The sequence below is a fragment of the Rhinatrema bivittatum genome, chromosome 8, assembly GCF_901001135.1.
Source record: "Rhinatrema bivittatum chromosome 8, aRhiBiv1.1, whole genome shotgun sequence".
In the NCBI taxonomy this organism is placed as follows: domain Eukaryota; kingdom Metazoa; phylum Chordata; class Amphibia; order Gymnophiona; family Rhinatrematidae; genus Rhinatrema; species Rhinatrema bivittatum.
In genome coordinates, this window is record NC_042622.1 from 126841864 (window position 1) to 126854204 (window position 12341).

The 12341-nt window shown below is 39.7% G+C and overlaps 1 protein-coding gene across 1 annotated transcript in view; it reads right to left on the reverse strand.

Moving 5' to 3' along the window:
* Window positions 1–12341, reverse strand: part of PAPPA (pappalysin 1) — a 611319-nt gene that overhangs the window by 330940 nt on the left and 268038 nt on the right. The gene's annotated exons all lie outside the window — the stretch shown is intronic.

Sequence of the window (12341 nt, forward strand, 5' to 3'; positions counted from 1 at the left end):
TTCACTCAAACATCCTGTATGTCCAATGCTTAGTTGCTACTATTTTACTCAATAAAGTGGTCCAACCTAGATTGCCTAGCCCATCCTATTTTCCCTTAGAAAATTAGTTCACTCCATTTGAAAACATTCACTATGTTCATTTCCTATATTTCAAAAGGATGAAGACAGATGTGCAGTTCATACTGTTGGAAAGCATAACAATAATAATAATAATAATTGCAAATACAACATAGAGAATTATTAATGGGAACAGTTTGATTTTTTAAAGTGATCATTTGATATGGGGATAAACTGTTTCCATCCAAAATACTGAATGAGTAGAGGATAGGCTTGGAGAAAATGCAGAAAAGAGGAATGGATACTAAAGTAAATAAAAACAAGAATATATAGGGCGCTAAAGTCAAGGCACTGATTGACTACATAAGAGTATATTACAATGTGTACTGAGACAAAATTGGATAGCTAAGTGGGTAAGATGATTGACTGTCAGACTAAATATGGAGCAAAAAAATTATTGATATAAATTTATAATAAAACTGGATATTAAAACAAAGATGTAAAGAACATTGGGTATTTGAGTCCATATAGGGAAAGGATTGAGCATTTGAGTAAAGATAATGAAAGTGATTATGGACTAGTATAAATATGCAGTGCAGAATTGGGTGCTAAGGTAAACATGTGGGGCTCTATGAGGTGCCACATAAACTATACTGAGGACAGAAGTTGTTGGAGACACAGTCAAGTAGACTCTTGTCCTTCTAAGGGTACATTTGTTTAACCCAGTCACCTGCTGTCTTTAAAGCTGATAGAAAATTTCAACTACAGACTCCTTCTCACATGTGGAAAAAATCAGACAACAGCTGGCTCCCATCAGAACAGGCAACATTTGCAGTCTAACGATGGGATGGGGCGGCATCACAGACCTGAGCTGATCCTTAGACAGCGCTTGCCTGAAACATTCATTAGGTTTTTATTAGTTCTGAAATTTGGTGGTTTTGTTAATGTTGTCTTTCATGTAAAATCTAAATGCATAGCAAACACTTCCCCAAGTGTGATCATTCTACTCTTCATGTCAAGTCAGCGAGGAATCAGGGTATTCAAATCAAGCTAATGCTTTCCCAATATAAATTACTTGGCAGTTTCTAAGAGGACTATGACTGCCACCGAGCAGTAAAAGTACTGCCTCGAGTTTAGCACACAGGGTTTCATGTGCTGTTTCTGCTTTAGTTCAGCCACAGACCTGCCCTATCTAAAATTGTGTGCATCTTGGAAAATTAATCTCATCATCAGCTTAAGTTTGACAGCTCACACCTACATACGAATGAATCACAGTACTTCATAACTGAAAGAAGAGAGCTAGCCAGTAAATTCGTCATTGCTGTTGCTTATTTTCATCATTATTGGTGCACAAAAGAAATAGTAAGGTGTTTTAGACCCTGAATGCCATTGCCTGGTTTCTCTTCTTGGCATGTTGGGAGAAGGTTCATGTTGAAACATAGTGACTCATCTGCTCTATTTAGTTGAGCTGTTTACAAGTACAGAATGTACTGTGGGAAAAATCAAGAACTGTGTTTTTTTGGAGAGGGTCTGCTATTTAGACAACATTGTCAGAGTCCAAGAGACGTTAGTCAAGAGACAGATTTGGGATGTCACCTGTTTCTTTCCACAGTCATGCCAACGTGTTTTGGTACTTCTAGCTCTGTTAGCAGAAAATCAGTCATTTATGTATTAGATCTGATGTGATGAATTCACTCAGTTTCTAAACCTATTTCTGTTTTTTTATTTTAAATTTCAAGTTACAATTTGAATTTAAAGATATTAAGGTAGACATTCAATACCAGTTACCTGAATAGTTTGGATTTATCCAGCTAAGTAGCATTATTTCAATATTCATCTGTGGTCAGCAGCTGCCACTTATCTTTTTCCTATATATAATAACTAACCCTACTATTATTTCCAGCAATGTTACCTAACTTTTTCAACTATGATACTCTCTGTTAAAACCCTAGGGGCGGATTTTCAGAGCCCTGCTTGCGTAAATCCGCCCAAAACCGGGCGGATTTACGCAAGCAGGGCCCTGCGCGCCGGGAAGCCTATTTTACCTAGGCCTCCCGGCGCGCGCAGAGCCCCGGGACTCGCGTAAGTCCCGGGGTTCTCCGAGGGGGGCGTGTCGGGGGCGGGCCCGGTCGTCGCGGCGTTTCGGGGGCGTGTCGGCAGCGTTTTGGGGGCAGGTATGGGGGCGTGGCTACGGCCCGGGGCGGTCTGGGGGCGTGGCCGCGCCCACCGTACCCGCCCCCAGGTCGCGGCCCGGCGCGCAGGAGGCCCGCTGGCGCGCGGGGATCCCCCGACAAAGGTAAGGGGGGGGTTTAGACAGGGCCGGGCGGGTGGGTTAGGTAGGGGAAGGGAGGGGAAGGTGAGGGGAGGGCAAAGGAAAGTTCCCTCCGAGGCCGCTCCGATTTTGGAGCGGCCTCAGAGGGAACGGGGGTAGGCTGCGCGGCTCGGCGCGCACCGGCTATACAGAATCCATAGCCTTGCGCGCGCCGATCCAGGTTTTTAGCAGATACGCGCGGCTCCGCGCGTATCTACTAAAATCCAGCGTACTTTTGTTTGCGCCTGGAGCGCAAACAAAAGTAGGCTATTCGCACGCCTTTTAAAATCCGCCCCCTAATGTTAATTTGTCCTTATATATTTTTCCTGTAAACCGTTGTGATGGCAAAACCGAATGACGGTATACAAAACATGTCAAACAAACAAACAAACAAATAAATAAATAAATAGATAGATAATCTGGAAAACTTTCTATTCAGCTAAAATGTTGTCTTGATAAATGAAGGCAGGATGGGGCGTTCCATCGCAGAGCTACTTATCTGGCTAACTTAGGCCTAGATTCATCAAATTGATATATTTATTGCAGGAATATGGTGCGTTAACATTCACAATAAAAATGGGTGTGGCCATGCAGCTTTTGACATTCCGCATCGCATGGTAAAAAATCTTAACCTGTGATAATTTTTTTGTGTGATGAGATGCAGTAACGTGGTGTGCGATGCACTATGGGAGAAACACACACACAAACTGGGCCAGTAAGCACAGAATGGGTTTTCAAAGTCGCCCGAGTATACGCATATCTCCCACTATGCACACATGTAAAAAGTTTTGAAAAAGGGGTGGGGCATAAGCATTTGAGGGAGATGTGTGCATATATACTTATATGCATAAGTGTGCAACGGGGGCCCCTGTCTCTTAACTTTACTACTACTATGGATGGCGTGTAAGTGATAAAAGAAAAAATCTAGGCTAGTCAGTGGGCAATTATGGTTTGGGACTAATGGGGAAAGGAAGACAAATAAACTAAGATTTGAAAGTCCTATACCTAGCCTGGGTAAACTGGGAACAAACTGGTGAAACTGGCAATGACATTAGTATATGTCCTTTTTAGTGTAAAACCTTTTATTAACCAAAGTTAACAAATACACAAACCTTCAGAGTGCAGTGCCTGTTGTGCAGTCCAAAGGCAAATCAGAAAAACAATAAGCATTTGCCATTTTCACCTTCATCTTTCTTCTCAACCCCCACCTCTTGCAGCCCTGAACAAATCCATGTGACCCCCTATCCCATCCTTAACATCCCCCCCCCACTTACATAATGGAAGCGGGTTTTGTGTGCACATGTGCACGTATATATCAAATAGGGCACACATGTAGGCACTTTCAGCCTATTTGATATCATACACCTATATATGCATGTATGTAAAAGAATAGCCGCATGCATGGTATCAAATAGGCTAAAAGTGCCTGGATATGCACCCTATATGATATGTATGCGCACATGTGCACGCAAATATCGATTCCATCACATAATCAGGCCAGTGAAGCAGCCAGTTTCCCATTACTATTATACATCCCCCTAACATAGAAGATTTAGGGAGAAAGGGCAGGTAAGAAAAGGTTATTTTTTTGGCCCAACAGAGTTATGTAGGTGTGTCTGAAAAAAGCCCTCATTTTAGCACTCCTGATTTTAGCTGTGATAATAGTCGCGATCTGCGATAACAGCGCCTATCCCATGATAAAAACTATTTTTCCACTCTAAAGCAAAAAAAAGGTGTTATTTCCAATGTTAAATCACGTTAGCGTGCGATAAATTTTCGTAACAGGTAGTAGGAGCCCCTCATTTGCATAAAAAGCTAGCTTTTGAATACTCATTATCAAATTTGCATACAAACGTACAATGGGATAAGATCACGCGTTTATCACATATTAGACCCCTTTTATTGCACGTTGAGGTCTTAACGTGATACGATGAACGACCGTTAGTCAGATAAGTGCCAATATTCAGCCTTATCCAACTAAGGCCTAGATTCATCATTTTGCTATAAATATAGCAAAAATAGTGCCCGCGATAAAAAAGGAGTATGGTTAGGATAATGTTTCTGGTACCGCATCAGTATTTTTTTTTGCAACACGGGTTAAATTTATCACACCCATTTTATTTTCACATCACAAGCTGAATACCAACCCAACAGGATGAGACAGATAGAGAGAGAGAGAGAAAGAGAGTGCCTCTGTAGAGGTTCACCAAAAAGTTTACTATTTATGCCATTGTAAGAGGGGCCACTAGTAACTCGGTGTGAATGAGGAGTATGTTTGTTCCCGTGTAGAAGACATAAGCTAATGCTGAAACGCTGACAATGTCGGGTTTGTGAAGTTTAGGTACCGCAGCGGGTTCAAGAAGGAGTAGAGTACTATAGATACTAAGTGAATGTTAGAGGAACCAAAATCAAAAGATAAGTAATTTCATATAAAACAAAAATTGTGTTGATAGGTGTTAAGAATACATTTGAATAATAAAAAGTGAGTTTTGGTAGGGTTGGGAAATGTAAATGACGTGAATATAGTGCTCACATATGATGCTGGTTGTAACCCATTGCGGGTAAGAGCCTGTAGATTATACTAACAAGAGCACACTTACTCTGATACTGATTCCCATTTTTTAAGTGTTAATGTCCTCATGGTCGCATGGGTGCATCTTTTGTGCTTGATTACATGAGGTGTATCTGCCATTTTTTATGTTTGATATTTTAAAGGAATTGCCAGGTCTCCAGGAGAACTTTGGATATCTCTAGGTGCAGCAAGGAAGTGTCTGCATGGCTCAGAAGAGGAAATCCACTGCTCCCGCACAGGTAGAAAAGAATTTGAACTTGGCCACGTCAGCAGGAAGAAACAAGAAAAATCCCATTGGCCCACACAACCAGAAGAGAGGCAGAAGTAGTGTCAGCCACATGGGCAAGAAGGAGGAGTATCTCAGTAGCATTGGCCTTGTGGCTATTAAAAAAACAGAAGAGTATTGTCTGCCGTGGTTTGGAAGGAGGAAGCTGTTGCTGAACAGGAGGCAGAGTGCATCAGGGGAGGAAAGACAGAAATTGCACAAGAGCATGAGGTACAATGTGAATGGGCATATAAGTGTGTGTGAGTGGTCACGTGAGTGTGTGTGTGTGAGAGAATGAGAGAAGCAAGTGTATGAATGTGCATGTATGTGTGTGGGACAATGAGTATGCTTGACTGTGACAGTGAACATGTGAATATGTTAAAGTGTGTGTGTGTATGAGAGAGAAGAATATTTGCATGCCTATTAAAGGATAAAAGGGAGGCTAGTTACATAGGGGGTTTAGGAAGTTCTCTCTTTTACTAGGGCGAACTGGGAGTGAATTGGGAAATAGGCTTAATGCATCTCCGCGAACATCTACTAAAATCACGTGCACATGCGTGCATCAATATAAAATCGTGCGCGCATGTACGTGCGGGTAGCCGATATTATAACATACGAGCATAAGCACGTGCCTGTTATAAAATCAGTGCGTCCATGTGCACGTGCCGGCAAACGCGCACACATGTGCGCATGCGCGTCACTTTGATTGTTACCGCTATATTCAGCGGCATAGCCATGCCGCTGAATATACATCGTAACTTAGGCAGAAAGGTTCTAACTAGCCGTTTTAACTTAGAGTCTGATTCATCAAGGCATTTTCCCATACACACAGAATGGGAGAAAAGCCTTAGTGAATCAGGCGCTTAGCCAGTTTTGAATATTGACCCCAGGGGATTTCTGAGGGAGTGATGGGAATTGTAAGATGAATTAGTAGGTGTGAATGGGCAGACTAGTTAGGTCATATGTTTTTTTTCTGCCGTCACATTTCTCTCTTTCTATGTCTCATAATTTTCCCTGTTATGCCAAACAGCTGAAGACAGATGGGGGCAACCTTAAAGTTTCCACAAGGTTTTTCTGAATACTGCAGACCCAGAGACATTGCATTGTACAGTTCCCCTCAGTATATGTCAAGTATAAAAAAAATACCAGTGGCTATTTTACCTGAGCCAGCACACTTGAAATTCCTGCCTTCCATCACGAATCAGTCACTACACAAGAGAAGAGCAGTCACTGGACAATATAACACCCACGCAAGGGTTGCTTTTTGCACCCCTCTTCCTTTTCAGGCTTGCATGGTTATAGACTCACACACGGACTCAAAAGGGCAGCTTGAAGCCCAGGGCTCTTGTCCCATTTGCGCTGAAGAAGAAGACCCAGGGATTAGCAGTAGGTAAGAATTCTAAGGAAGGACAGTATGTTTGCAAATACATTACCCTAAATCTGAGCGATTTCTCTTCAAAACCTGATCTGAAATAAGAGTTTAAAATTCCCAGAAAGCAAGAGATAATTAAGGACAGGTACTGCTTTATGCAAATGAGAACTGCTGCAGAAAAGTCTATCCCCTGAAATTTGAAGAGTGTATATTAGAGAATTTGGAAGTTGAGTTGAATGGACTGTAAGCTGAAAAGGAGGGATAGCAAAAGCACTGTGAGTCTCACTCTGTATATTAGCTTTCTTTCTTCTCTCCATATGTTATCTTTCTCAAATAGTTTCCTTGTATAAAAAAGCAAATCAGTTTTTTCTTCTGTTATCTAACTCTCTGAAAACAACATTAGAGTCAGAGCAAGCAACTGCTTCCAGGTCAAGCTTCCAGCAATTGCAAGGAAGAGCTCCTAGACCAAACTTCTAAAAACAACAAACGTCCCCAATTTAGCAACCAGACACCAAAATCAACAAGACTAAAACTTTTTTTTTGAGGATCTGGCTCAGGGCAAATGTCTGCTTCTAACAAATACTATGCAACTTATTATCTTTTTATTATAAATAATAAAAATACAACTGTGTTATATATGTTCAATGCAAATGTTGAATCTGCCTGAAGATCTATTTTCTTTCATGAAAAATAAACACATTTCCTTCAATTTAAATGTTAAAGGTGAGATTACATTTTTTGCTAAAAGAAATGTACTGGACTTCTTTATGAGTTATGATAACATCAGATCTCAGCATGATTTTGATGTTAGGGCGTGTTGTTCAATCCTTTTTGTGGACAAAGGGAAGAGATACATGTTGAAGAGTAGGCAGTTTTGTTTTATTCTCTGGTTTCTCTTCAAATAAAATAAACTGGATTACTGCTGTTGGCCTCTTTTCAGCTAACATTCAAGTGGAGGGAAGAGCTTTGAGCTGAACATGGTCCCTTATTGGCTTTTCTGGCTAAGAGTGAGAACCTTTACAATTCAGGACAATTAAGACCCTGCACCCAACCCCCTCTGAGTCACAATGATGTAACAGCCATTGCAAAAGCAGAAGGATTAAACCTCCTGCGAAAAGAAATAAAAATAAAGCAACCCGTAGTAGAAGAAAAAATACAGTATTTTAGAAAGAATGTATATTTTCTTTTACTCACTGGCATTTCCATCTCTACAAAAGAGTCTTGTACTTTTCAAATTAACATTGCTTGGTACTATGTCTTAGGTACTGTTCTCAAATGGAAGAACATGACCCTGGTTTTGAAAAAGGGCATGACCAGAAGAGAATATTTGGGAGGCCTAGGGTTAATACTGGTGGGCACTGTAATCAGACCCTTCAACCTGCCCCTAATTCTCACCCTCTGCTATGTATGTCTTCTCAGCACAAAACCTTTCTAATTTCTGGCATCACTCTGTATTACCTGATTCTTCATTCTATCCTTGCCCTGTCTCTGCTGTTTCTTACTCTCCTCTGTGGATAAGACAGATACTTTATACAAGGATTAATTTCTCAAGATGGTGAAGAGCAATTATTTAAATAGGCTTCCACTAGGCCTAGGCATTCTTGGCCTTTTAAGGGGATGAGAGGAGAGAGGATAAATACCTGCCAAACGTAATCAGAAAGACTTTGAAGGCCTACATGTCTAACTCAAGGGCAGTGTTTTTTTACATTCAAATTTGCCCCCTTAAAAGGTGCAGGAGATTGAGGGCTGGCAGTGATTACAGTGTCTCCAGGCCCTCTGCTCCTTTAAGGGGCTGACTCAGATGGGCCAATATCCTGTAGGTAGGGGTGGGAGCCTGAGCAAAAAGTGAAGGGATACAGGTCCCTAAGTTCCACCCATAGCTATGCCACTACTTTGAGAATACCAAGTTGCATTTTGTCTTAAAACATGCTTCCCTTATTTACAAATCATTTTTATTTAGAGATGCCTGCACATTTTTCTGCACATCCAAGCAGCATTGCTTCTGCCTCTCAGAGCAGAGAATACTGACACACCATATACTACAAGTACCATATGCATGGAATAGGCTTCCCTGAGTCGGTGTGTCATGTTCCCCATCTGGCCATATTCAAATCCAATCTAAAAACTCACCTTTTTGAGATTGCTTTTAAAATCCTAAATAATTCTCTATAATAAATACACCTCCTGCAGATTCTTGTATGCCTTATGCTTGTCTTGACTAGATTGTAAATGCCATAGCAGTAGAAAGTATCTTTTATACGGATGTATCTGTCTAGTGGTATGCATGTCTAGGACTAGTAGTGCTTTAAAAATGATTAGCAGGAGTAGCAGGGAGAAGTACAAGTTCTGTGAACTTCTTTCTTCTTTTTCACCTCAGCTATTGCAGCCAACTCCCATATGTAATCAGAAGTAGTGCCTTTCAGCTTAGGTGGGTATTCCTCTCACTGCAATTAAGCTAGTCTGCTGCTGAAGGAGAACACTGATGGTCTCCATTGGGAATTTTCCTGCTACCTTGCTTCTAGTAGCTCTCATTTCGGTTGGCCTAAGGTCATTTTAGGACATGATCCAACCTCTTCTTTCTTCATAAATGCTGTTCACAAAGATTAACTGTTTTCTCTCTCTTTTTTAATAAAAAATGTTATGAGAAAATAAAGAAGACATGAAACATAATAAAGAAATTTCCTGTTTGACTTTGAAGTTTGAAGGGAGGGGAAGGGAGGGGGATTTTTGTAAGCAAAAGAACAGTGGCAAAAATTCTCAAGTTTTTGGATCCGTCTGTCATTTCAAATGGATAACCATAACTTGAGGATTGAGATCTAAGGCTGTTTGGATAAGTTCAATGAGATGACAGGTTCAGCTACCTACCTCCCCCCCCCCCCCCCCTAAAAAAAACCAAGCCTTCTTCGCAACTTTCTGCCCATTCTTTTGCCAAATGCCTGCTAGGAAACACGGGCCAGCATCACAACACAAGGTGACTTTCTGGCACTTATTATTCTCAATGCAACCAAAAATAGCAAAAACCTAAAGTAACATTCATAACATTTAAGATGACAAAATAGCCATTTTAGCCTCTGAGATCCAAAGATTTCTCAATATTTATCAAAGTGTACCACATTATAACCAGTAGACAGAGACAATAGGGGGTAGATATTAAAAAAATATCGGTTAATCTAAATTGACCGGATAGAGTTATCCGGCTACCTTAGATGGGATTTCTGGCAGCACAACTCTGCTGTCGAATATCCCTGGATAAATCACTAATAGTTGGATAAATATTACCTGGCTAAGTGTATACCTGCTATTGAGCACGTCTAAGTTAGTTGGATAACTTAACTGGCTAATGCTCAATATTGAAACTTAACCAGATAACTTATCCAAATAAGTAGTACTACCCTGTTATGCCCATTGCCCATCTCCAAGTAGTGGCCATTTTGCCAGTTAAGTGGTGGCCATTTTGCTGGTAAAGTCTGATTTAACCGGCTAATAGCAGTTTCAATATTGGCCTCCTTATGTACATTCTCACAATGCCACATTTGCACTTTCTCCTATCACTTACATATTTGAAAAAGTATTAGAGCTCCATTTTACCATATTTAATATTTTTTCTTCAATTTGCATTCTTGACTACTTTTGCAGCATCTGTTACATTTTCCAGATATTGTGGCCTTTCTTCTTTCTGTGATCCTTTGTAGTTTATGAACAGCAACTTTTTTTCCCTTACCTATAGAAAACCATAGTGACCTCTTTTTCCACTTTATTTACCTAACAAAAAGGTTTGTTGTCCTTATATCTCCTTTTAGTTTTACCCACTGTTTTTCTGCTTCCCCTAGATATTCCCATCTAGCTAATGACTCCTTGAGGTACTCTCCCATTTTAACAAAGCTAGTTTTCCTGAAGTCAAAAGTTCACCTTTGAATTAACCTTAATCTCCTGCTCTCTAATACTGAACCACACCATCAGGTGATCATTGGAGCCCAGATGATCATCCACTACAACATCGTAAACACTGTCCCCATTAGTAAACACCAGGTCCAGTATTACCTCCTCCATTTTTGGGTTCTCTTACCAGTTAACAGAGCAGTTCTCCCTGTAGAGAATCCAGGATCTCCCTGCTTCTAGAAGAAACTGCAGCTGGGATGCCCCACTTAACATCTGGCTAATTAGAATCCCCTAGTAATAGTATCTCCCTTTTCATGGCCTCATTCATTGCATTTTAAGCTTTTGTTAAAATTGATTGCACATCCCTAATATTCCATACTATACACAACTTTGAAAGAACTATACTAGGCTTAAAGACATAAATCAATTATGTTCGGCTTGTTCCCTTGCAACCATACGTGTCTCCTTGGAGTCCTGAATATGACTCTTTTACAACCCAATAGTTTTGGTACATCAAAAAAATCAGATGAGCTGGTACTTAAAATTTCAGACATTTGAGAGCAGTTCTGACATTTAGGGGCCCTTTACTAAAGTACTCAATAACGCCTGTTTTTAACACAAATTAAATATAAGACATAAAAATCCATGTTAGGACACAAAATAAATATAATCAGAAAAAGTCCCTGGCCCAAAAAAACTTTTTTTAAATCGTTATCATAAACCACTTATGCTAGTAATGAATTAGAAAAACTTCAAACACAAATGAAAACAAATTAAAGCAAGAAGAAAAGGTGCCTTCATATAACCACCCACCACTCTTTCTTTACAACAACAGGAATGTGTGGGGATTCGATAATCTGTAATTACTGGGCACAAAAAAAATACTTGTGAATATTTAACCAAACCATTTAAACAACAGTGTTTGCAAAATACCTTTTCCCGCATAAATATTATTTTACTTTTTTAGAGAACAATGCCACTTTACATAAAAAAGTAAGCAAAGCAAAAAAATATTGTTCTCTACTTAATCGAATATCACCATAATGATTCTTCTAGCAACATAAGAACATGCACTATGTTTCATGAATCAGCTTTTTCAAGGAGGCTCAAGAAAAACATAAGATGAAAGTTAATCACTGAACACAAAAATTGGAAGCTGCAAAAATTAACTTATGCTAGGTTAGCAAATTCTTAGACCCAACATTCGGCATAAGCCACATTAGTACAGCACCTTTATCACAAAAATAATCACATTGAGATTGCGATAGAGACACTCCCAACTCCCTTTCCCATAATTTTTCAGTGCCAACAGAGCACTTACTGGAATAGGAATGCATTAACTTGTATAAGCCAGCTGCTTGTTTCGAAGAAGCCCATATTAATTCACCTATCTTGGCCAAATGCAAATCTTTCATTAAACTCCGAAGTTGCAACCCATTTGACTGAATGAAGTGCCAAAGTTGCATCCAATTAAACAGTTGGGAGTGAGGTAAGCCAAATTCTTTGTGTGCAAAACCTGGAACATTTTCAACTCCCCATTAAACAAGAGATGGCCAAGGTACCAAATTTCCCAATATTGCCATTGGATCCAGTTTAGGATAGCATTATGAATATGAAAGAGAGGGTAAAATCAAATAGCTAATATGTTCAGATATGGACCAAGAGAGAGTCAACATTTTTTTTTTTTTAATTTATAGTTTATTAAATTTTCTTCAACATTTTACAATGCAAAAAAAAAAAGAAAATATTGATTCACATCACCAAAACTTTAAATGAGTATACTTTACACACTTTATATCATGTGAGTACAATAACCAGCCCACTTAAAGGGGAGCATAAACAAGAAAATACAAAGGAAAATATTTCATAACAACATGAATTACTA